This window comes from Pteropus vampyrus, unplaced genomic scaffold (assembly GCF_000151845.1).
Source record: "Pteropus vampyrus isolate Shadow unplaced genomic scaffold, Pvam_2.0 Scaffold307, whole genome shotgun sequence".
Lineage (NCBI taxonomy): Eukaryota > Metazoa > Chordata > Mammalia > Chiroptera > Pteropodidae > Pteropus > Pteropus vampyrus.
Window position 1 is genome coordinate 16,966 of NW_011889088.1, and position 5,648 is coordinate 22,613.

Genomic DNA, 5,648 nt, shown 5'->3' on the forward strand with positions numbered 1-5,648 from the left:
TAAATCTTTTATTTTTAATATAAAGAAAAAAGTATAGAATTCTTATTAATCAGTTTCCTTCCCTTTGCTTAATATTATTCAACAAATATTTTAAAAATATCAGTTTGAAGGGACACCCTGCTTGGGACAAAAATGTCCATAACCCACCCCACCTCAGAATTTGGAAAGCCCCAAATGAATCACTTATGGGTCCTCTTCTGCACCTCCCTTCCCACCCTATTTTCTCTAATTTATGTCAGCTAACATATATAATGATAACAGCCTGATCCTGATAACAGCCCTAGCAGTTCAGGCCTTAGATTGGGGCCCTGCTTCCCTAACTTAGACCTGTATCTCCAAAGAGAAGAGCTACTGTTGAGTCTCAAAATCCCTGAGCCAATAGCCTTCTTCCACTAAAAAAACTCAGAAAGCAGGAGCTTCCCCACCTTCTCCTTCTAAACTAGCCTGGTCTGGACCCCAAGGGAAAAATAGTGAGTGGTAGGGCACTGTGTTATGTAGATGTAAGGACCCTCACCTGGCCTGACATATATAAGCAAGGAGACTGGGACAGCTCCCCCTAACCTTCCACCTATACATTCTTACCTGGGTTCCAGGTAGAGCCTCTGAAGATAGGGCCAAGGCTAGATTCCAAGCTAATACCAGATTAATTGTCCTCTTTCACCTGTTGACCCTTCAAGGCCCAGCTCATGCCCCATCTCTTGTAACACTCCTCCACTGAATTCCTAGAGCCCTCTTCATCTCATCACGGGGCCTTGATGCCAACCACTCAGTTTTCTTCCCCTCAGGCAATCCATATTAACAATGCCTGTTTATCCTTCCAGAGATAGTCTATATCTATATAAGCAGGGTGCTTCCTCCTCCTCAGAGACTGGGATCAATTTGACTCCACACAGGCAGAATGTGCCCACTCCCCGGCTCACAGTACAGAATTCAAGAAAGATCAGCTGATTAACCCACAGGTGCTCAAAACCCTTCCTCTCCAATGCTCAATGAAGAGTTCATCATGTGCGAACTGAAATGAATCCCACTGATCATACAGAAAAACCTAAGCCTCACAATTCAGGTTTTCTTAGAACTAGAAATACAAATACAAAAAGATATAGAGTGACACACCCATGGCCATCTCTGGCAGACAACTCTCTCCGCACAGTGATCCAACTCTATGAAAAGAGTCACAGAGGCTTCACTTTCCCACATCCTACTGTCCCACCAGTTCCCAACACCTTGCTCATAACTAGCATCTAGCTCCTCATGTCTCTCAATGACACGAGCTCCCTAAACCAGTTAAAAATCACACTTTGCCCTTCAGCCACCATTACCCATTGCAACACAGAAGACCTAAAGAGTCAACATATAGCAGCATCTGACACCCTGTGGCATGGGGAAGTATTAAGTTGAGCAACAGGAGGAACAAATTGCAGATAATGTTCACAAGTGGTGCAACTTTTTCAGAAACAGTGCATGAGCACATGCATGTACACATGCACATATATATGTACATGTCTGTTGGAGCTTCTTTATATGTGAGTGAGCATTCGTGTATGGGGTGATCATGTATATGTATGTGTATCTCTATATTAGAGGTAATATTGTGTATTTGCATGTAAATAATTGCACGTGTGTATTGTGTGTAGGTGTGTCTGTGTGTATCTGAAGAAGCTGAGAAGGGCAGGGTGGCTAGATCAGATAAGCAGAAGGGAACTTTTGGTTCTTCACAAATCCAGGAGTGACTCACTGCTGGTCCCCTCTGTCCCCTCTTCGCTATGTCCCCCTAGGTTGAGAGCCTTTTGAGAATCTGGGTGGATGGCCTTACATGTGCTGCATCCAGCACTTTCCCTTAGACTGTAAGCACAGTAGATTTGCTATTGATGACCAAAAGCTCCTGGGAAAGGCCAGATGTCTAGTGAAGGAAGTAGAAAGCCCTTGGACCAAATCCCAAAAGGAAGATATATTTAACTGTGGCTGAGTGCTCAATGATTTTTTTGGAGTGGGGAGAGGCCTTGATAGAATTGTTATATATCTTGACTGTGGTGGTAGGTACACAATTGTTTATGTTTGTCAAAACTCACAGAACCATACACTAAAAAGAATGAATTTTACTGTATATAAATTGAACCTTAACAAAAAGTGGGGGAAAAAATCTATAAAATTAATAGAATCTTTTAGTATTTTTTCATCTGTAAATAAAAACATACAGAGTCATATCAATTTTCTAGGTCATATCAATCTGTGTTTAATATGACAGACAGAAAAAACATAAGAACTATTACATAAAGAAAAATTAATATTTAATTGTTGAAATGATTAAATTTATAATAATTAATTTGACAGAATAAAACAGCACAAGACTTTTAACACATTAAGAATTAACTGTAATCAAAATAAACTGAATTTCTAAGGTTCAGAGCATTATGTCCGAGATGGTATTTGGGAAATATTTTGTTTTTATTCATACATGAGAAGATGCTCTGCTTTTAAGAGTATAGTTTAATGTTCCCTGTGACAAAGAAGAGATGTTATTGGGTCACTAGTAAGTGTAGAAGTTAAAAAATGATTGTTAATAATTGTCATTAAATACAATATATTCACAGTAGCTGATGACCTTTTGGCAAATGCTAGCGAAATGGTTTGTGTTTTTTCTATGAGTCTGAATAAAGATCCATGAAATTTCAGGAAGAAAAAGAAGAGGAAAAAAGAAGCAGTTACTCAGTCATGGAGATTGAGAAGAAGCCTGGCTTAGGAACTAGGAAATCTGACTTAGAATCCTAACTCTGCAGTTTATTCAGATGATGTGACCTCAGGCAGGCCCCTTGCTCTTCCAAGACTTTGGTTTACTCATGTCTACAAAGAAGGGCCTGGCCATAAACAAGGTTTCCAATAGCAGTATCTTGGAGAGTCCTTTTATTGTTTTCCCACCCCAGGGACCCTCTGAAAGAAACTGTATTTAGAGTCAGTTTCTCCTTTTTTTAATTAATAAAAGATACATTAATCTGATGTTCAGACCTTTTAATTAGCACAAGATGTGTGGAACACAAGAGTTAATATAACTCAAGCCAAAAGCAAAAAAAAAAAGTTTTTTATTTTATTTTATTTTTTTAGCCTGTAAAGGCTTTTCCTGGATAGAAATATTTGCCCATCTACTAGGTTTTGTCAAATGTTGGAACTAGCTAGAAGCCCCCATCACAACCCCATGTCAGGGACAAGTCAGTATAAAGTAAGGCACTACTGGTTTTGATTCTCAATTAAATGCCTCTAATGCTGGGATTCAGATGTGTGGCTGAGTCATCCCTTGGCCAGCCACCTCATCTCCAGCCTGCTGCCCTCTAAGTGTCCTAAGTTCAGGTTGTGAGTTATCAGCATTTGTGGCTCTGGTCCTCAGAGACCCTGAGGGTAACAGCCAGTGCCGTTACTTACATTTATATAGATTTAGCATTGTCCAAAAGACACCTTTCATCATAGCCACTATTAATTTACACAGTTATTATGACAGTTTTCCAACAGATGGCAGTAAAGTATCTTAAGAAAGGGGTACCTTTTTCTAATTCACCCAAAATCACAATATGAGCTAACAGTGGGGCTGCATTTTCGCTGCATTGCCCAATGTGGTGTTGGTAAAAAGCAGGACACAGGAAGTATAACTTCACAGAACTAGAAAGTCAACACCAATTGTGCTCTCTCACAGTCATGGCTTCTTTCTGTCCCTCTGCTTTCTTTTCTCCCACCTTCTATCCTCACTCATCAGTTTACAAGTTCTCTATACTGGATAAAGTAGTTGGCAGTCATCATTCATTTCTACCTCCTTCTATTATGCCCAGGGTCAGCCTCATGGACATTCCACCTATGCACAGACTCTGTATTCAGAAGGGCTACACATTTGGTTTAGAGCTCTGCTGTTGCCATGATAAAACTTTAAATAATTTATCTTTGAACTTATGTTTTGCAAGTAAAGTCTGATGGAGCAAAGGACCATACACATGAACAGATACTATGTAAGCAATATGCACATCCGCTGTTTCTTGCGGCCTCATTCCCATATAGAATTTGCAATGCTCCATGAGCATTCCGGTGGATGTGTGATGCCTGGTAGTTCAGCAAGACTCAAGAGAATTCCGGTGGATGTGTGATGCCTGGTAGTTCAGCAAGACTCAAAGCCAATATACCGCAATGGTATGCCAAAACTACATAAGCAGGGCTGTTGACTATCCTGACAGGATGCTTTCCACTCAAACCATGACTTGCTTCCAATGCAGAAAGAAGGCAATGGCATTCCAAGAAACACAAATGACCTAGGAATCCTATTGCATTCTTATTTTTGTGACTTCCCTGTAGTACTGCTGACATAGAAGGAAAGGCAATGCATAGTTCCTTTTCCTTTCAGTCGTCTTACTCATCAGTAAGTCGAAGGAAGAGAATATTGGTAAAATGTGTGCATATCAAGAAGTGAAATAAAAGCAGTTGAGTTACTTTTTGCAGCATTTCCACTATTCATTTAAGAATGAAATACATGTGCATGTATGAGCTTCAAAGTAGAAGTGTATAATTTCAGTGATTCCACATGCAGTTAAACATTCTTATATTTGCATTTAAAAACAGGCACTGTACAATAAAAGATAAACATAATCTAAGCTAATAACTTACTATTTTAATTTTTCTTTACTTAGAACAACATTAAATAGAAAATAGAAACACCATGACAAGTTAAGAAGACCCTGGGGAAAAAAAAAGAAAAATCTTTATATTTTAGTATCTTTAATGGCACTTATTTTCCCTGCTTTTTGAACAAGAGGCTCTGCATTTTCATTTTGCACTGAGCCTTGCAAATTATGCATCTGGCTCTGATTATCCTTTTCTTTATTGCAGAGACTGGAAATCTACAAACTCTAAAAACCAGAGTTCTGCATATAAAATAGGTCCCCAAAATTAAATGCACTTGAAAGAAATTTGGATGGAAAGGAAAAACAAAAGTCATTTTCCTGCTCCTTTTGGCAGTGTTCCATGTGCACGTAGGGTTGTAGAAATGCCAGTGGTCCATCTTTGGTCTTTGGGGATGACGTGACCGAGTTGCAGTGGCAAAAGTAGCAGGCTCCTTCTTCCAGGATCTGAAAAGCAGCAAGGGCTGCTGCCGAGACTTAGATCCTGTCCTGAACTCTGAATAACAGCCATAGTGGTGAGTTCTTGAACACAATTACTGCCAGTTCTGGAGTTTCCTAGGAGTCATTCTTGGACCTGCAGTCTAAAACCTGCTTCTCTAAACTTTCCAGTGATTTTGTAAAATCCAAAATTTCCTATGTGAAGTTCTTTTTTTCTGCATAAAACACCTAGAATACGGTTGTTTGAAACCAACTCCAGATGTCACTCACTCTAAAGAATGTACCTCGGCCATAATATCATCAATACTGATGAAACTAAGCTAAAACATCTGGTCAATTTTTTTTTGTGGTGGGGGTCAGGGGGACTGGGTACAGTGAACTTTATTGATGGTGCACAACAAGGTAGGACTCCCTAAGCCCCTCCTCTCCTTTTCCAGGGGGTCTGGGATGGAAATGAGAGATCAAGAGATTCTCAGTGTGATGGGGGATTGATTTGGGGCAAGGACTCCCCAGTAGCTGAGGGCCTCTCTTCCTCTCACTGGGGCTGGTAGTCCAGGG